Below are 21,793 nucleotides of genomic sequence, written 5' to 3'. Positions count from 1 at the left end.
AGGGAACCATGATGATGGCACTGTTCAGCACCCGATGCTTGGGAACAGCGCTAACTGTACCACTGATTCCCAGGCACCGGTCCGGGTCACACTGATGACACACGGATGTCATCCATGTGTGTTCAGTGTGAGACACTTTTGCGGACCGTGCATCCACAAAAAAACGGACATGTCAGCGTGTGGAGCACACAGACACACAGTCCGTGGAAACACACTGGCATGTGCGCTTACCCATAGATTTGAATGGGTCTGCGTGTGACAGTGTCTCCAGTACGTGTGTAAACTGTTACCACACGTACCAGAAATACTGACGCGTGAAAGAGCCCTTATGTGTTAATTGCTGAAGGGAGGGGGACTTAGGAATTGCTAGTTAGGCAGTTGTCTTCTACAAATAGTGAACAGCGATCAATTTCTTCTAACTGTGGCAGTGCATGAGGTAAAAGCCCGGGAGCACCAGCATGGCAAGACATGGGCGCACACATTCAAAGTGGACTCCTGTCACCAGCACCCAGGTAATCGGGAAATACAGGGTGACCACACTGCCCAGCCATGGATGTGAGCAGAGACCCTCCACAATGCAATGTGCGCAGAGTCCCTGAGCCAGAGGAGGGAGACAGACGCCTGGGAGTCGTCACATAGACCGCCGGGCGGTGCCAGAGACGCCGAGACTGGAGAGGGCGGAGCGGAGAGCGGCACATCCACACACAGACACCGGAGCACGGGGTGATGGACGGCCAGCAGCGCTAGGGCATCGGGCTCACTGGCAGCCACAGTGCTGGTGAGGGGCCAGGACAACCGGTGCCACTGCATGCCAGCTTCGGAGCAGGTAAGAGCAGGCGCTGGCCACAGGCTGGCACACCAGGCAATGTCATGTAGGCTGCAATGGGTTCGGTGCTATTAATGACTGAGGAGCCACCATCCTCATCCTCAGCAGCACAGCAGAGCCCGGGAGGGGATGGAAGGTTACGAGAGGATACAGCAGGGATCTGTATCTTGTCTCCATCTCTGGCATTCTGTGCAGGAGGGGAAGGCATGGATGTGGAGCAGGAGCCTGTGCAGATGTGTTACCAGGAGGGGCTGATGGCTACAGCTTGGCACTGGGAGCCGTGCCCACAATATTAGCTGGCATGGGTGCATCGATTCATATAGTACTATGCCGATAAAATGGGGCAATTTTGTGTGAAAAAATCTTTAAAAAATCAACCATAATAATGAATGACTGAAATGCTAAAAAAAAACTAAAATAATTGCAAAATAATTTCTGTAGGCTGATGTTATGGATTCTTGGAAGGATTAGCGATCATTAAATAGATTTCTAATAAAATATGGTCAGGAAACTGAAATACACGCTACAAAAAAGGGTTAATGTGACCTGTAGTAACACAGGCAATGACAGTGGGCTCCCTGCCATATGCCACTGGTGGGTACAGTCTGGCTCTGTATACTTGGTAGATCACATTTTACTGTGGGCACCGCCAGGAGCTGTCTTGGTACAGAATATTTACATTTCTATATATTTGTTATTGAAAATATTTACATTCTGTAAAGTGCAGATACAGTAACTGTATCCAGCCTGCCATAACCCTAAGCTGCCCAATACATAGATGTGCCAAGTGGAAAACCCCTTCTTTGTGGCTTCTCTAACCATAGCAATCAGTTCTTTGGGACAGGGCAAGCTATGGGCAGTATCCATACCAGTGGATGAGTTATATGGTGTTGTGCCCATTACACTGTATGGTCTGGCCACTACAGCCATTTTTTCTTCAGATCTATACTCTGGCTCCTAAACAGAGGGTTTTGCTATATCAAGGCACATGCACAAGGGTATGACAATGTCCTAATGACCAACATTCAGTAGGTGGTTTAATAATATAAATATATTTATTATTACTAGTGCCTGCTCTGTAACGTTCACGTTCACTGCATCTACTTTTACTTTTTGGTCGTGATTCTATCATTGTAGCATTATCATTCTTCATCATCTTCATAAAACATTTGGAGCAATGAAATACAATGGCACAATGGAAGGAGGCTGCACTCCAAGTTTGCTGCAAAAGGGTATATTAGCCCAATATGCGATGTTTTGACTACATCAGCCTTTTTCTAGCATACAGTGATGTTTCTATGTGTCATGCTATTGAGGCCTCTATATAACTTTATTTGATATTGTTGTATTATGTTAGGTCTGTGGTCATCTTATAATGATAACATTACTTGGGGCTCGGACATATTGTGTCATCATTTGGTGTGTGTGTATATATATATATATATATATATATATGTGTGTGGGTATATATATATATATATATATATATATATATATATATATGAGTATATACATATATATGTGTGTGTGTGTGTGTGTGTGTGTGTGTGTGATTGCACCTATATTTTGTTTGTTATGCTCTGAAAAGGCTAATGAAACCGCATGTTTAATGTCACATGTTGGACTGATGCACCTTTTTGTAGCAAGCTTGCAGTGCTGCCTCCTTCTTCCAATATTTCTGCTCTTGTATGGTGGTCTTCTTGGGATTATCCACCAACAGGCGTGCACCCTGATTAATGCTTCACTAGTCACGACTTGGAGTGCTGTTTGTACTGCAAACTACAATGGAACAATGTGATGTGAATGGCTTTTGCATGGGGAAATCATTTATATCTTTGCATGAATGTCTCAGAAACCTGATTGGATCGGAGGGGATCTACCCAAGAAGAATCTGCAGATGTCACTACATACAATGTCCCTGCAGTTACTGTTTAGTATTGAGCAGTGTTGCCAAACAGCTGCTGCCTTGTGCTTCACAGTCACAAATCCCAGAGGTGTGTTTTTGACAGCCAGATATATTTGGCGCTTCCATAACAAGATACGGGGTGGAGGGAACTGATCAAGATGATTTAATTCTCAGGAGTCATCAGATTTATTAATGTTTTATTTGCGTTCTGAACCAATAGTTTCTTTCATTTGTGTATTACAATGTAGATAAACAGTGGAGTAATCATTAATGAAACATTGTGTAGCAGCTACAATGCCGTATTGTTTTATAATAGGTTGGTATGACATGCTGCCAAATATTTGGATGCCAGTCTTTTGAAAACTTGTATCAATGTAAAGAGGGTTCTAGCAATAAAGTTCAGAAACTACATGATCAAGTGAGGATATACTCCAATCAGCCGCCTCCTTTGCGCAAATCCTCCTCTTGTTGCTATGGACAATGGTCACTATAAGCTCTCTAACTAGTCTGTCACTATGCAGCCTCTTATGTGATAAACTATAGCCTCGTTTCATCAGACTTTTTTTTTTAGAAATACTGGAATAAGATTTGCCAAATTCATTAAGAGATGTGCACCTCTTTGGTAAATTTGGCACATCTTTGCACTTCTGCCAGACATCTACACCAGGCAGGGACCGGCGCACATTTCTGTGATAATATACGTCACTTTTGTGGCATAAATGATGAATTTGTCAGGTGCACTTGGCCATGACGCACCCTGCCCACTTCTCAAAAACAGGGAGTGGGACTGGTGTAAAAGCACCAAAAGAAACTTTGAATTCTGGTGAAAACGGTTTGTATCAGCCCTTGTGTGTTTTGACATCTTTTTTTCATAGCCATCATTAAAGGGGTTTTCCGGTTTCAATAAACTATTGTTCCCAGGCAGGGTTCAGTTTAAGGCCACGTTCACACGTTCAGTATTTGGTCAGTATTTTACATCAGTATTTGTAAGCCAAAATCAGGAGTGGAACAATCAGAGGAAAAGTATAACAGAAACACGTCACCACTTCTGTATTTATCATCCACTCCTAGTTTGGGCTTAAAAATACTGATGTAAAATACTGACCAAATACTGAACGTGTGAATGTGGCCTAAAAAAACATACTGCTTTACTTACACTCCCCATATTCATCGTTATGTCTCTGCTGCTGCCTCAATTTCTGTTTGTCTGCAGTGCTGCAGTCTCATCAACAGCTCTGCAGGCAGTCACTGAGCTCAATGGCTTCTGCTGTCTACATCAGCAGAGCCGCTGAGCTCCATGATTAGCTAGAGTGCTCTCAACAAGATGTCAGCACTGCAGACAAACATGGAGACATAGCACCGTACCCAGGGAGAGTAAGTAGATTACAGTTTCTAACTTCTTGTTTCAGGAAACAACACATGTACATTAGCCACAATGAACAGACTCCTACCTTTTCTTTTATACTGTTGTATTGAAACATCTAATGAGCATGTGTCATTGTGAAGGGAGGGGGAGCAGGCAGGACTCTGAAATCAGTTATTGTGATTGGTAAATCCTGTGTTATCCTATTTTATAAGCTGTGTATGGAGGTATTACATGTGATTGTAATCCTGCCTCTGATGATAAGAAGGCTGCTGAAAACTCTTCCTAACAGCATAGGAAATAAGTCTAAAAAAGCTACAGTAGCTGTAGATCAATATTTTTTTTTTAAATGAAGATCACAATATGAAGAAAAATATTGTCAAAATTTACGAAAATGGATGTAACACAAAAACCTGTTTTGGACAATAAGTAATTTTCTGACTCTACAACACCAGTCCTTTTGGAGATGCTCAGACTCACTACTCTAGCCATCACAATTGGTACTTGTCAAGTTTGTTTGGAGCCTTATGTTTACCCATTTTTTTTGCTTCCAACTGCTACAAACATATCAACTTAAAAAAAACTGACTGTTCTACGTGTGTGTGTGTGTACCGTGTGTTCTGCATTTGTATCAGTTCACTATAATAGGGAAACATCTACACAGGCAGGTGCTTCCCCCTTTCATTGGCTGTTGTTTCCTACACATTTTCTTTTCTTCATCATCATTTGTGCCCACTTCTATTACTGTCAGACTCAATCCGCTCTTTGCCCTTTAAGAGGAACTTGGGGAGAGTGCTACATTATAGATGCCCTAGCTCTTGCAGAGCCTCTTTTTTGAAGAATAATTGGGCAGCTTCTTTCCTACACAGACTTCACAAACAGGTCTTACAGCATCTATAATGAGTATTATAGGCTGGGCACCTATATAATGCACATTTCATAATGAGCATGCTGCTACCGGGAGCTTCATGTCAATCAATCAGTTGCTGAGGGATTCTCCCCCTCTCATTATGTTCCTCTTCACCAGGTGGGGTCCTCACACTTTAATATCATCAGGGACCCCTTTGGTGACTTTAGTAGGGAGCTCTGTATGAATGTAACCATTCACATTTGATGTTGCTGATCCTCAGACAATACATTTTTGATCTGCTGCAGTTATTTTCCTTTGTGTCAAGTAGAAGACAATATGGAGAATTCTCAAAGTGGAGGTATGTTGTAGTTCAGCTTTGCCAGTGTCTGATGAAATAACATTTCCTGGTCATTCAGCTAAGTTGTTGGCCTCCTTAAAGCACAATAATTAACTATTCATGCATTGTGAGGAGGTGGGACAAGCTATATGGGATGTACCAGTAATTATTTCAGCCTGAAAAGCTGACAGTGCGGTTAAGGAGGTGCTGGGAATAATGTGGTGTGTTATTTTAGGACTGACTATTTCTAAGATTGTGCAGAGAATTACCATAGATAGTAGCTTGTAGCATTAACCCTTAGGTTGCTTTACAAGGAAGTGAATAGACATAAAACTGTAGATATCACCAACGCTTACTTCTGTCTATTGGCAGATTCCTGACATTTTCTTTAAATATTTTGCTGAGCTGAAAAATACTTGTCTGTCTTGCCTTTATATGTAATTGCCAGGTTTCACAAGCCAATACACTTCAGATAGAATGAGGAGCATGAATCTGTCTTTCCCGTAATAGAATTGTGTAGAGTACACCCAAAATCAATTTCATAATTCCATCAAACTGATCTGCCTCACTAGTAATACAGTTTATATATAGTGTGCGCCTGACAATAGTGATAATTTAGAAAATGCTCCAATTTGTAATTTTTAATGGCATTAAACGTTAACCCGAATCCTGTCTTTTTGATTATTAATTCATCCATTTTTTCCCAATATAAACTAAAAAGTTTAATATAGCCTTTATTAGCACAACAAAGGGGGTGCAGTACTCTAGCATTGATGCCTTCATTGTCTACATAAGCACATTTCTGTACATACCAGTGTGATTGTGCCTGGTGATGTAGCTCAGTTCCATTTATTTAAAGGGCTTATGCACTACTCTGACAATCCCGTCCCAAGTAAAATAACAACACAAAGGCCACAGCCCCACTATTAGTATTTGGTCAGTATTTTTTCTCAGGAGTGGGAGCCAAAACCAGGTGAGGAGCCAAAACCAGGTGAGGAGCAATCAGAGAAAAGGTATAATAGAAACAAGTCACCAATTCTGCATTTATCACCCACTCCTGGTTTTTGCTCCCAGTCCTGAGAAAAAATACTGACCAAATACTGATAGTGGGGCCGTGGCCTTATATTTACCTCCAGTGCCGGCGCCATTTCAGCAGTGTCTGCACTCACTCTCCCGGGGCTCTCATCACATTATATCATGTGAGCCCTGCAGCCAATCAGCACTGGTTTCACTGAATCAGACATCAAGTGTAAGTCAGAGCTGCGGCTGGCTGCTCCCCTCCTCTTGTTGTCTGATACTTCTGAAGGTGGGGAGAGTGAAACCAGCGCTGATTGGCTGCAGGGCTCGCGTGACACAATGTCACATGAGCCCCGGGAGAGCGAGTGCCGACACCACTTGAAAGGGTGCTGCCATCGGCTGTGAATATAAGTGTTTTATGCTGGGTAAACTTGCTGATTGAGACGGGGTTGTGGTAATGGACAACCCCTTTTAATAAGGGATATATTCATAGCTGCATTAAAGTTAAGGGTTTAGGGGTCAGACCACCAAGATCAAACATTGATGGCTCTTCCTAAGGACCATTGTAATCCTTCAATACTTTCCCCCTGAAAACCCTTTTAATGCAGTGTTGAATTGAGATAACAGTTTTCACAGCAGCTGTTTCTGCTGTGGAGAAACACAACCAAAGTGCAGGCTAAAAAGGTACTGTAAGGCTACCCCCACACGATCCGGAGCCAGCTGTGGTCTCGAGCCTGTGGATGAGCCACCTCTTTTTTTCTCACAAGCGGGCTTTCCCCATAGAGGTTAGTTCTATGGGGAAAGTCCTCTTGCTGATCCGCAGGAGAAATTGACATGCTGCGGTCTGGAAAGACGCGCCGCATGCTAGTTTCCGCGGGTGTGCCGCAAACGCATAGTGGGCATGGGATTTGTATAAATCCCATCCACTATGCTGTAACATGTGGCCGCTGCGGATTGCACGCAGCACACTTGCGCTGCGTCCAATCCGCAGTGAACACTGATCGTGTGCACATACCCTTAGTAGTCAATGCTTTCCATGTGAAATATGTACCTGAGAAAGGAAATCTTATTACAGCAATAAGTGGAAAGGAACCTTTGACTAATGTGATTTTGAAAATAGGACATGCTTTGATCCAAGTAAATGGAATTTTACACATTACTGAATGTGCATCTAAGGAGCCTGTAGGCACAAGATGGCCAGCCCCTTCAGTGTATCTCATTCATAACTCATCACCACACCCATTATGATAAGCATAACCTGAAAAGAACTTATTTTAACACAAGAACCTTAGAAAATCAGCACTTGCATGGCAGCTTTCAAATAACCACTCTGGGCTGATACACTGTTTTATAATAAATGCAGAGGAGGGAGTGGTGCATGACACTAGAATTCATGCCCTGCAGCCTCATTCTCTGTATGAGGCATAAAACAGCTTTGATAAAAAAGATTTTCTCAAAATGTTCCTTTATTGTCACTGCTCTTTCAACAAATTTTGCAGCACAGAGTGGAAGATGGGTTAAAATACAGTTCAGCTTTTTCTACTGTTTTATTTCACCCAGTGCTGAATTTGTAACTACATTGCTTACAGGCCTGCAGAATTCCCTCATGTCTACGTGTGCTAGTATCCACGAACTAGCTCAGAGACAACTGAATATTAGAGATAAAGCCTTCAGAGGGATGAAGCTGTTGAAAGGATACAAGCCATAAAATGGCCAATAAGTGTTATTCCTCATGTAAACACATTTGGCAGCTTATTACTGACCCTGAGCACCAATTCTCTTTTTTGACATAGGATACATGTGATGAAAAAGCCAGCCTTGATATGCACTTTTTATTGGTGCATCGACAACCCCTTTAAGAGCTTGCATGCAAACTTCCATCAAAATGGGATGTTTTTGATAAATAGTTTCAGTTATTCAATTATCCTTTGTTCTTCTATCACATGGGGCTTATAATCACGATTTGTACATTTTAAAACACTTGTTCAATCAAAACTATCTGAATAAATATAAAAGTGGTACATTGATGGCAGCTACTGAGCAGCAGAATGAAAGGAAGCAGCACTTACTGAGGAGTCATAGCCCCTGCGTCAAAAAACCCCCAAAACCTGCAAGGAACCTAATTTGCTTAATAATTGCAAAAATGCTGCAACATAAAAAACTCACCAAAAGCTTACTGTGGGCATGTAGACTTATAGAAATCCCATGTGCCAGTCATGAGAAATTTACCATCATTTCTCATGACTGGCACATCCGACCTCTAGAAAAAAAAAAGTTTTATTTTTATTGAAGGACAAGCTCCAATTATTCATACCACTACTTTCATATGTAAAAATGTGCATGTTCCCTTTAGTATTTACTTGGGTAAAATGATTTGTTATAAATGACATGACTTCATATAAAGTAAACCTGCTGGTTATAAAAGGGGGGCTGCCTGTTTTTGCAATGGGTCTCTTATCTACATTTAAAATATGGAAGCTGACATACATTTTATTTTAATCTCTCCTACCCAGACACCATTAATTGAACGTCACATAGTGGTCTGTCAGACATCATGGTAATGGCATGGTATGTTTTATGGAGGACAAGAAATGAGAGAGAAATAAGCCTGACACAAAGATTGAACAGGTCAAGGTGGCCATACACATTAGATTACAATCAGCTATTTGTTGGAAAAGCATTGAAAAAAGAAATGTCTGATGAACAATTGTTCTGCCAGTCACATTTTAGTTTTTATTGGTCATTATGGTGGCCTCAGTAAGTAATTAGCTCCCCAATACTCATGCATTCTCGAATGAATGAAGAACAGATTAGAGTGGGTTTCCGCTAGCCAAAACGTACTAAACGAGAACTGACTGGCTACATGTTTGCCTATAGGTTGTTGTTTGATAACCTATGTAGACAAACTGACCGTACTTCTGATGTGCACAGAACGATCAGTAGAAGATTATTCTGTGTTGATAGATTCTCATTGTTCTCGGCAGCACATGTCCTGTTTACACAGAACAATGTGCTGCAAAGAATGATTATTTTTAGGCAAGCTTCTAAAATTATTTAAGTAGACCAATGAACATTTTGTTCATTTTTCAAGTGATTGGCCGCCTGTTTACACTTCCTGATCATCGTCTGGTGTAAACCCGCCTAAAGCTTCTGTTAGATTTCTCTGACAGTGACCTATCTGCTGGAGAAACAAAAGGATCTGGCATTGTAATTCAACCAGTTCCTTGGCTTTTCTGTCAAGGAAACGTTAGAAAGTCCCTATACATATTACCTGTTTGGCTGGTCTTGCCAAAATCAGTGGGTTCAGCTGAATCTTCGGCCTTTACAGTTGTTCAGAGCATCCAGATAGGTTTGGCTACACTAGAAGAGCAATGTATTTCCAGAGTTACTATCATTATAGAGGGATGAATGATCTTTGAAACAAAATAAAGATCTTTCATATAACAAATGTTCAAGTATTAGCTGTGTGATCCGAATACAGTCAACTTCTAGCGACTCTACAACCGTAATTTCAGACACGGACAACTTTTTTACAGGCGGTGGTGTTTCATCAGTTAGCTAAAACAATTGTTTGTTATTTAATTTATCTGACAGATATTTATAATGATTGAAATCTACATTTTCTTCACATACGTGCACAATAAAATTTTAACCTATTCAATCCCAATGTCAAATAAGGTGACCAGGGATAGGCTTATAAGAATATGATTGTTATTGCATCTAGCTAAAACTGACGCAATCCATCATCAATAATCTCATGGGGAAAAGTTTCTTTGAATAGTGGGCCAAAAATGTATTTTTGTAAGAAATACCCATCAACATTTAGAACTTCAGAATGTGTACACTAATGAGGAAATCATTTCAGATTGATATTAGGCACAGGAATATTTTTTGTATTTTTTCTTGTTAATAAGTTGAATCGGGACCCTGATAACAAGTGCAGTATGTTATTGATAGATACAGCTTACCCCTGTAAAGTAGTGATTATTTGGTAGAGTACCCTCGTGCTGTGAATTATTAGAGTAAAAACACACAAAAGAAAAAAATGTGCTAAACCGCTCCTGACGAAGCATTAGTCAAACGCGCGTCGGGTTGTTGGTGGGTGAGCATCCATGCACTTTGTCTATTACATGTCCTGATCATTATCTGCATTATTGCACTTTATTAGTACTTGCACTTTCCAGAATGTTTAATTAGTGTCAGCACTTTAACCTTATATATATTCTATTCATATTTTATCTTTGATTACTCATGCACTTTTGTGACATGTACCTTTTCATATGCCTACAATTTTGATTGTTGATACTTACCATTACTTATCCTTACCTGGATTAGGTATCGAGGTACTTTTCACGTTATTTACCTAACAAGTATCTTTTATAACCTTCAGGTCAACCACTTTTCTTCGGCGCTCACCCACTTTCTATATATCTGAGATTGCTATGTTGGATTTTTATTCTTCCTATATCCTCCCCCTCCCGTTTTTTAATAAGCAATGCAATTAATAAAGATTTACATTATTTCTATTGATCCTCTTCCCAGCACATTTTTTTCTTTTGTTGGTTTTCATATCAATTCAGTACACGACGATACAAGCTGAAGCACTCACTTATACAGGTCACCTAAGGCCAAGATGACTTTGAATATTTTTAATCAATTGTAATACGGGTTATAATATTCTCTATAATTCACACCCCAGCTGCTTCAGAACCACCTTTTAAAAACTAAATAAAAGGCCACAATCAGGCATTGGTTGGTTGATATGAAATTCTCCTCCTCGTATTTGATTTTTTTAGCACTTTTAAAAGTAATACATCCCCTATATTTTTTACCAGTTAAAATTATATTGTGACACATATTCTTTATTTCTAATGTGTTCTGATTTTTTTTTCAATTGCATCTTCATGATCCTCATAGACATAGAAGACTTGCATATGTCTCATTGATTTCTGTGGGAGAGTTTTCTAGGCATGCTCTATGACCTGTCTAGAAGTAATTGTGTAGGCAGGTGGAATAGGCAAGCAATGACATCACCCATTGTAGATAGTGTGATTATGTATTCAGAGGGGATATCTTTAATTTTATTCTTGCCTGTGATGATAATGACGTGACTACTGAAAAGGATTATTACAGAAAGTGTCACCCTATTATGAGGCTCAGCAGTCAGTGTGAGAACTGTAAGATTTCATTTTTTTTATGTAGATATATGATATAGGAGAAAATGAAACAAAAACTTCACTAATAGTTCTCAAAAAATATGTTCAACATAAAAGTTTGTTTCAAACAATGAGTTCTCATGATACATTCACTTTAGTTATCTGGGATGTTGACATTCTTTTAGGAACTGCATTTCTTTTGTCCATTCAAGGGACTGAGAAGCAGACATAACCCATGAATAAAGATGGTCATTCTCTCAGAAGGAAAGCAGCTATGTTTTTCTAATCTCATACAACGTCTTGAAATGCAGATATTCTGTATATAAAATGGAATTTACTGATGTAGCCTATATCATGAATGTAGCCCAAAGTATCTGATCCTTTGAGTCCTTTATATCAGAGGTCCCCAACCTTTTTTGCACCAGGGACCGGCTTTAAGCAAGACCAGTTTTCCATGGCCCGGTGGGGGTGGGGGCGGGGCTTTGGTCATATGGGGGTGGGGTTATGAAGGGGTGGAGCTGTATGGGGAGGATGCTGGCGGGACCTCGGTGTACAGCGCTGCTAAGTAGCAGCATTGTACATTGAGCGTCAGTGTATACAGCGCTGCTGCTTAGCAGCGCTACACACTGAACACCGGTACCGGGAGCCGCGTCACTGAAGCCAGTCTGCTGCCCCAGCACGCCCCACATAACATGTTCTGCCGGGGGCGTGTCAGTGAGGAGAGCCTGCCGCCCCACCCCGTCAGGAACACACCATGCTGTGCAGGAGGGCCGCGTCACTAAGACCCGCCCCGTGACGTACAACAGGTACCATGCTGTGCTGTGGAGGGCTGCGTCACTAAGTCCCGCCCGACGCCCCACCCCGTCCTGCATAATGTTCTCTGCCGGGAGCTGCGAGCTGTCACGGCTATGGCAGAAAACATTATAAATCCACACAGAGCGAGCTCTGACCAGGCGCAGGGCCGCGGAGCTAGCTGTCAGCGGCGCCGCGGACCGGCTGAAAAACCCCAACGGCCCGGTCCTGGTCCGCGGACCGGCGGTTGGGGACCTCTGCTTTATATCACATATCCGTTGCCACATTAAGCTATAAGCTGATACATGAGAGGTGCACAAATAGACATTTTAGGCATGCATGCATTGCTCTTCATTGCATTCATAATTTAACAGATATGCAGATATGTTTTGTCAGAGTATTTCCACACGGCTGGTTCCCTCGAGTTTCTCAACTGGCCATCTGAGACTGCGGCATCTGCGTGTAGATTTAGTTTCTCCCTCGACGGCTATTACTCTTTAATGTTCCAATTATATTTGTTGGGGCTTATTATGTAGAATAGTTATTTTAAATACTCCGTCATGTTTCTAAAAAACTAGCTTGTGTCTCTGAGAGGGGAATCCCTGCAAAAAATTGAGATAAAAAAAAATGTTAGCTGCTTATAGGAGATTTTGGTGAACTCACCTATAGCTCTTCAAGGGGTTATCTAATAAATGCACCTCTGTCCATATACTACAAAACTAACTACATCACTAACAAGCTGTTTTCATGAAAATCAGTGGTAGTATAATGATGTTATAACGTTTTATATACTTTGCCTTACCTGCTCGTATTCAGTCATAGGGGTGTAATTCTCAGATTCAGTCAGTGCTGGTGCCGCTCATGACATTTGAATACTGCTCCCGGCAAGCGCTAGATTTGAGGGGCGCATGCTCATTTGCACACGTCGGACCGCTGATCTTGCGCGTGCGCACTGAGGCTGTGTGATTACCAGCTTCAGTGCGCATGCGCTGTGACCTGTGGCTCACACCCCTATGACTGAATACGAGCAGGTAAGACAAAGTATATAAAACGTTATAACATAATTCTACTACCACTGATTTTCATGAAAACAGCTTTTTAGTGATGCACATTGCATCACTAACAATGCTATGGGGGCAGTGTACATTGCAACTAGGACGTGACAGGTTCCCTTTAAAAGCTGCTAGGGACCGAGCCGTTCGACAGGCCAGTTAGATAGGCGGGTCCCCGACAGCTTGTCTCCATCCACTGCCCTGGATTGACAAGCATCTGCCCTGCATTGGGCACCATGTATCAGCTGTCAGGTTCTCTTTAACTCATTTTTCCATCTGCTATGTACTGTAACACAAAGAGGCTGCATAAGCCAAACTGTCCAACATTTTTTAAATGCTTTTTTAGCCAAAATAAAAGTAAGTAAAGTAAAAGGCAAGTAAATACTGCCAGTGCACAGCTTTTAATGATCTTGGACAATGCTTTTAACTGTGTTTTAGTGTTAAAATGAAAAGAGCTTATCACACAGAAGAACTGCATGCATTGGCAGTACCCTATTATAGCAAGGACCTTTAAAGGGTCACTGAATGTGACTACAGATTGCTGAATTGTGAAAGTACTGTATGTGATGCACACACTGTCACAATTCTTTTTGCGAGTGGGCGGTCATGTGACGGCATGTATGTAAACTGGATGAGACTAGTTGGCATAAGACCGCAAGTATGCAAAGTACATACATGTGGTGATGTGACTACCCACTCATATGGGGAATACAGGGGGATCGTGAAAGTGTACAGACTTTCACTGCAGTCGTTTCTTCTTAGACCAGAGAACCCCTTTAATACTTGTTTTTAGTTAGCCATGTGGTCATTTGCAATATTCTAAGGAATGTGATACCCTAACAGGTCAGCAATGACTGGTTACAAAATAGCTTATTTGTAAAATTTTCTCAGTGAACAATGAAAAGTGGATTTTGACATGACAACAAGTCTGAATATTGCAGACCACAAACCAGCATTTCCAAACACATGTATCATGCTGAAGGCAAGCCTGAGAGAATGTATGATTTTGTTCTATCATTATTTTTATTACTGTTTACAATGCATTACACTATGATCAGGACTCTTCCAACTGTGAATTAGGACTTCTCTGATATGGCTATATAATTTGATTAAGTCTTCATTTATGTGATCTCAGGATACGTAGGCCTGTGTCAGCCCTGCACTCAATGGACAGAAACTGGAAATCGCAGCAGGAAGCAACTAATTCTTACGAGCAAATCTATCTTCAGTATATAGGCATGAAATGGCATAGTAGATAGACCACATTATTCCTTTCTGCAGAGTCCAGGAAAAAACATATCTCAGCAGTATTCATTTTTTCACACTAAATCATTCATCACAGGCATCTGACAAATTCTAGAATAGTAGTTAATTTTCATCATCTACCTATGCTTCCAGACTATGACAGTTTCATAGTCATATTTGTCCTATAGTGGTAAACCCTTCTATGATGATGTGGTCCTGGGCATATAGTAATCTCTGTACTGTCTTATGATATAATTAAAACTATACCTCTGAGCTGACTTTTTTTTCCAAACTAAATGGGGTATACTCAAGTTTGTAAATAATCCCCTATCCATTGGATAGGGAATAACTTCCTAGGGGTTGCTTAGAGTCCAACCTCTGGGACTCCCACTGATCTTGAGAGCTGCAGTTCTAAAGAGCCCCATGTGAATGGAGTGGTGATCAATCATAAGTACTGCTACTCTATTCATTCATTTGCTTTACTGGTCTTCGGCACTCCTATAAGAATGAGTGCACATGATCGACCACCGCTCCATTCACAAGGGGGTGTTCAGAATTCCGGTTCTCAGGATCATTGGGAGTCCCAGTGGTCAGATTCCAGCAACTGGCGAAATCATCCCCTATCCTAAGGATAAGTGATAACGTCCATACTTGAAAATACCTCTTTAAAAACTATTAATATTATTATTTATTTATATAGCGCCATTGATTGCATGGTGCTGTACATAGGAAGGGATTACATACCAAATACAGATATCACTTACAGTAAACAAACTAACAATGATAGACTGGCACAGAGGGAAGAGGACCCTGCCCTTGTGGGCTTACATTCTACAGGAATGGGGAAGGAGACAGTAGGTTGGGGGGTTGTGGTAGCTTCGGTGTTATTGAGGTGGCAGCAGGCAAGGTCATGGCAGGCTGTAAGCTTGTTTGAAGAGATGGGTTTTCAGGTTCCGCCTGAAGGATCCAAATGTGGAGGCTAATCGGATGTCTTGAGGCACAGAATTCCATAGGATGGGGGATATTCTGGAGAAATCTTGGAGGCGATTTATGTAAGGAGCGAATAAGTGTGGAGGAGAGAAGGAGGTCTTGGGAGGACCGGAGATTACGTAAGGGAATATATCGGGAGATTAGTTCAGAGATGTACGGAGGAGAGAGGTTATGTATGGCTTTGTAGGTCAGTGTTAGTAGTTTGAACTGGATATGCTGGGCAATTGGGAGCCAGTGAAGGGATTTGCAAGAGGAGTAGCGAGGCGAGAGATGAACTAGTCACACAGCAGAGTAAAGTATGGACTGGAGGGGTGCAAGAGTGTTAGCAGATAGGCCACAGAGGAGGATGTTGCAGTAGTCGAGGCAGGAGATGATGAAGGCATGCACAAGCAGTTTAGTAGATTGAGGGTTGAGGAAAGCACGGATTCTGGAAATATTTTTAAGCTGGAGGTGACAGGAGGTGGCGAAAGCTTGGATAGGGGGTTTGAAGAACAGGGCAGAGTCAAGGGTTACTCCGAGGCAGCGGATTGCCGATACAGGGGAAAGTGTTATGTCATTTATTGTGATAGCGAGATCAGGTGGGGAAGATACGCGAGATGAAGGAAAGATGATGAGTTCAGTTTTGTCCACATTGAGCTTGAGGAAGGGAGGAGAAGAAGGAGGATATGGCTGCTAAACATGCTGGGGTTCTGGACAGCAGAAAGGTAACATCTGGGCCAGAGAGTTAGATCTGGGTGTCGTCAGTGTACAGATAGTACTGGAAACCATGGGATTTTATGAGCTGTCCCAGGCCAAGGGTATAGATTGAGAAAAGTAGGGGTCCTAGGACAGAGCATTGAGGGACTCCAACAGAGAGGGGGCGGGATGAGGAGGTTGTGTGGGAGTGGGAGACGCTAAAAGTGCAGTTGGAAAGGTATGAGGAGATCCAGGATAGAGCAAGGTTTTTGACACCAAATGAAGAAAGGATCTGTAGTAGGAGGCAGTGGTCGTGTCGAAAGCAGAGGACAGGTCAAGAAGGAGTACAGAGAATTGTCTCTTAGCTTTGGCTGTAAGTCATTGGTGATTTTGGTAAGGGAAGTTTCAGTGGAATGGTGGGGGCGGAAGCCAAATTTTTGGTTGTCAAAGAGAGAGTTAGATGAGAAGTGAGAGGAAAGTTCAGCTTGAGTTTGTTGCTCTAGGAGTTTGGAGGCAAATGGGAGCAGTGATATGGGGCCGTAGTTGGACAAGTCGGTTGGATCGAGGGATGGCTTTTTGAGGGTGGGCGAGATTTTGGCATGTTTGAAGGCAGCGGGGAAGGTAAACAGAAGTTAGTGATAGGTTGAAGAGATGGGTTAGGGATGGGATGAGTGTGGGGGTAAGGTTGGAGAGGAGGTGGGATGGGATGGGGTCTAGTGCACAAGTGGTGAGGAGTGATTTGGAGAGGAGACAAATAAGGTCTCCTTCCGTGATGTTGGAAAGGGAGGTTATGGGGAAAGGGCAATGGTCTGGAAAACAAAGGGGTTGTGGTGGTTGGACAGTTAAAACTTGCCTTGTTTGGTCAATCTTGTTTTTGAAGTGTGTGGCAGACTCCTCAGCAGAGATGATGGAGGTTGGAGGGGGCAGTGGAGGGCGGAGGACAGAGTTAAAAGTGTTGAATAGCTGTTTGGTGTTGTAAGATAGGGACGATATGAGGGTTGTGAAGTAGGCCTGTTTAGCAGAGGTGAGGGCTGATTTGAATGCGAGTGTTGCTTGTTTGAATGCAGTGGAGTCATCTTGGGAATGTGTTTTCTTCCAACGCCGCTCCGCAACCCTGGATGCTTGTCGAAGTGGTTTAGTGAGGTTGTTGTGCCAGGGTTGCCTATTGACTCGTCGTGCTCTGCCATGCATAAGAGGGGCTCCAGTTTTGATCATATTTCTTGGACCCCATGATAAGAGTTGAGAGATACTAGGAGCCTCTCATAATGTACAGTATCTAGCTGCAGGACTCAATGCATCATTTGCCATTTTGTATGTTTCCTCTTTCATCTCCCCTTAGTTGTGATAATTAACCTCCTGTTTATATAGTTGTACTGAGTTGAGAGTGTGTCTCTTTTCAGTGTCCCCTACGTCTCCCCCTTAGGTTTGCCTATGGGGGGGTGTTATTTGGGTAATGAGACCTGAAATCTGTCTGGGCATTACAGTCCATTTATTGGCCTGAGAAACACAGATGTCTGATTTCAGCTTTAATCCTCATATGCAAAATTATTTGATTTATTTTTTTTCACATCAGTCACCCTTTTAAAGCAATCTCATAACTTAAGGGGATTTAATTTTTTTCTACATTATTGCATTTATAACCTCCAAAAAAAAAAGATTTGTGATTTTGCATTTTTTTAATTCTTTGTATATTATTTTCTTCTTGTATTGCTTGCTTATACCATGGTAGTTTTGATCGCATCTTTAGTTTGCTTATTGCGTTCTAACTCGATTGCACACGCTGTCTGCTTATTGTCACCTGACATCTGCAGTTTACAACATGGTAAAACTGAAAGTGACTTGCTCACAAAACCAGATGTGACTCTGTATCAGTTTATGAGACATGCAGTGCTCTGTTATAGCAACTTGCTGCCAAATCTGTTACTTTCAACACACATTTAGTAGACCTGCATATAACAGTCCACAGTACATTTTATAGGAGAACCCTTAAAAAAATATCTCACTTTATAGTTTCCTCTATGTGCCTGCTGAGTGACTTTTATAACTGATTCTACCAATGCATCAAACAGATCCATTTCCTGTCTGGCCCAACTCATAAACCAAAGAAAAACGCAGAAAGAGTGTGACCTCTAGAATGTCACAACTAAAAGTGTAACAGTAAGAATCGGCTCCAAGCCCGGATCACTGACATTAAATCTATCAGAAATGACAGGTCGCATGCTGAAACATAAAATGTCAGTTCAGTCCCAGATTCACGCTGTGACAAATGCTGACAATTCCAAATAAATCAATGCAAGTTTAAAGATTGCAAATGCCAGATATATCTATGTGAAGTCTTGTATTGTTGATTATTTACAATGTATCTTAAATGTATTTTCTCATTTTCTTAAATGGGTATATTGCAAAGTGCTTGTGAAAACAAATAACATTGCAATTTATCTCGTATTAAAATTCATTTCCATTTTTGAGAATGGAGGGTTTTTTTTATTTTATGGTGTACTGCCCATTGCCTAGGTTACTGTCTATCAGCAGCGGCTGGTTTCCTAGGCAGGGAGTACAGCGCTTACAAGCTCCTTCAAGTAGAGCTTGTAAGCACTGCTGTTAGATCTGGCTAGCTTCAGTGTCCTTGCACTCCTCTGATGCTACAGAGGTAAAGCTGCCTCTGCTTGCAGCATCAAAATGTACACTGTTCAGGCTAGCGTCCTTTGTTTATGGGGAACTTTCACCTCATAATTGCTTGGAAAAAAAAAACTATTTCCATTTGGATTCATTGGTATGGATTCATTCACATTTATGAAGTAAGCTCATTTAGTTACCTTATCTATGTAGTAAGCTAGGTTTGGTTACCATATCTACTTACTAAGCTTTTGCGAACAGCTCAATCAGGTATCAGGGATTGCACACTAGTGTTGAGCAGCGAACACTATTGCACATGCATCTGCATCTTAATGTGTAAGGAACACTAGAGGCAGTCTTTCCATCCCTATGCAGTTGCCAAAATTAAATATGTTAAGGATGAACCACTACTTATGGGCCAGCGCTGTGTGATTGTCTCCTTGGCTAAATTTTGCCAGCCAGCCCCTCATGACTACATAGACTTTTATTCCAGAACTACTAACTTATCTTTTCCAATAAAAAGAGAAATGGCCCTCAAGACTTAAAGGGTTGTACAGCTGTCCTGTTCAGAAAGGGTAAGTCTACATGAATCAGATTTTCTATATAGAAACTGGAATCCTCAGGAAAATCTGCAATAGAAATCTACTTTAAAGCATACCTGTTATTTTGTTATTTCAAAATAAGCTGTCATGTGTGTACATGAGGAATAGCACTATTTTGACCATTATGACTTCTACCTTGAACTTTATACCTGTTAAACCCTCTACAGGCTCATTCTCTACTAGTCAGTTATCCCTGAGCTAGTGGCTGGAGACTAGCTGATATGATGTCTCCCATACAAAGTACAAAGTGAAATGAAGAATTTCTATTCTTCTGTCACTATGTTGCATATGTTCAGAAGCAGCAGCAAGGAGGACATTATACTAAGAAGTACTAAGTAGTGAAGTTCTGAATCTAGCACTAGTATGATATAAAAATACTTACTAAAAAGCATTGTCCTAGTCTTTCTTCTTTTCTCAGTCCAGCAGCTCACTACTACCACTTTTCCTTACCTTCACCATATATATTTATGGACAGAATATAACGTAATTCCTCAGTGAGCTGTTAATCCAGGTGTTGCTCATAAACAAGAGATAGAAAGCCTATGTGGTTTTCCATTCAGTTATGGATTTTACAAGTGACGTGTAAAATAAATGTGTTTCAACTGTAAAAAATTAGCAACATTTAAAATCATAGCAAATCATGGTAAGATCACATAGCCATTTTTGAGTGCAGTTTTAATGTGGTTGTTAATCACATCTTTATTGTAATGTTATTGTTATTGTAATTTTCAAATACTTCCAAAATCGAAAGTGAATGATCAGTTCAGCAGGCTGCGGGAGGTGATGACGTGGCTCACAAGTGGAGAAAGCAGCATTGTTCTCTAATAAAGATATATTACACAGTTATTTGCACAGTTATTTGCACTTACTTGTACTATTGATTTATGCAAACTTTCCTGAATTAACAGTGACCACTTAAAGGGAATGTGTCATCAGAAAGTGCAAAAATATATACATATTTTTTTGCTCATCTTAACAGTAGATATTTTCAAGACAGATCATGTAGAATTATAGTTTGGTGCAGAGGAAAGTTTTCCAGTTGGCTAGTGGGTTCTGCATACTAGTTACAGAGAACAACAAACTAAATTCCAGCACTAGTCTTCAAATAAATGAGTCAAAATATTTGACGGTCATCTTTTTATTAAGGAAAATAATCCATTATCACAAGTCTTTGATAAGCAAAAGTATGTCAACCATTGCAAGTAACAAATAATTTGAAGGGGAAATTAGAGTGTGGTGTGTTCGATCAATACAATAATTACAGTAGATGTAAACTGGTTTATTTAAAGAACAGATATCTATCAGTCTGATCTTCACAACACTGTGGAAGTGTATCATGGCAGAAACGAAGAAGAATTTTGAGGACCTCAGGAGAATAGTTGTTGAAGTTTATCAGGCTGGAAAAGGTTATAAAACCATCTCCGAAGAGTTCAAACTTCACTAATCCACAGTCAGATTGATTATGTACAAAAGAAGGAGAGAGCTGTGGAGTCGGTAAGGTAAACCTCCGACTCCTCAATTTCCCTGACCACAACACTGACTCCACAGCCCTGCCTCACTAGTGAGCATGTACATAAAGTGCAGCACAGATTCATCTCAACTTACAGCCTAGATCCTTAGATCAGGAGTAGAAAAGACATTTATAGGACATTTCATATTTTTCCCAAATTCTTATGCAAACATTTACAGCACATGCTGCATTAAACTACTGTACCCAATTTATTATATATTTGAGGAGTAGGAGCCAGTCCATTTTATACTGACTCCTCCAAAATAGACATTGACTCCACGACTCCGACTCCACAGTCCTGAGAAGGAAATTCAAGACTATTATTACCTGCCCAGTGAATGGTGGACCAGCAAAGATCACTCCAACAGCAAGGCATATAATATCCACTAGGAACCCAAAGTAATCTCTAAGCAACTAAAGGCCTCTCTCACATTAACTAATGTTAATGTTCATAAGCCCACCTGCAGGAGGACACTGAAAAACAGTGATGTGCATGGCATAATTGCAAAGAGGAAGGCACTGGTCTCCAAAAAGAACATTACTATCCCTGTTCAATTTGCTAAAAATCATCTGGACAAGGCTATTGGTACAATGTTTTGTGGATGCATGAGACAAAAATAGAGATTTTTGGTTTAAATGAGAAGCATTATGTTTGGAGAATGAAAAACACTACATTACTGCTTAAAATCTTATACCATCTGTGAAACACGGTGGTAGTATCATTGTTTTGACCTGTATTGCATGTGGGCCAGGATAGCTTGCCATCATTGATGGAACAATGAATTCTGAATTTTATCAGAAAATAATTCTAAAGGAAAATGTATGTCAGATAATCTATCCATTAGCTGTATCTCAA

General features: G+C 41.0%; 1 protein-coding gene across 1 annotated transcript in view; it reads left to right on the top strand.

Moving 5' to 3' along the window:
* The first annotated feature begins 613 nt into the window (after window positions 1-613).
* RAI2 (retinoic acid induced 2) overlaps window positions 614-21,793 on the top strand; it is a 75,067-nt gene continuing 53,887 nt past the window's right edge. Inside the window, exon 1 of the mRNA XM_073665380.1 lies at window positions 614-826. The gene's annotated coding sequence lies outside the window, so the exon portion shown is untranslated. The remainder of the gene's footprint in view (window positions 827-21,793) is intronic.

Source organism: Phyllobates terribilis, unplaced genomic scaffold, assembly GCF_046119375.1.
Source record: "Phyllobates terribilis strain yellow unplaced genomic scaffold, ASM4611937v1 Scaffold_2__4_contigs__length_985480577, whole genome shotgun sequence".
NCBI classification, from domain to species: domain Eukaryota; kingdom Metazoa; phylum Chordata; class Amphibia; order Anura; family Dendrobatidae; genus Phyllobates; species Phyllobates terribilis.
Note: the sequence above shows the minus strand (reverse complement) of the source record. Positions and strands in the feature narration are given on the sequence as shown.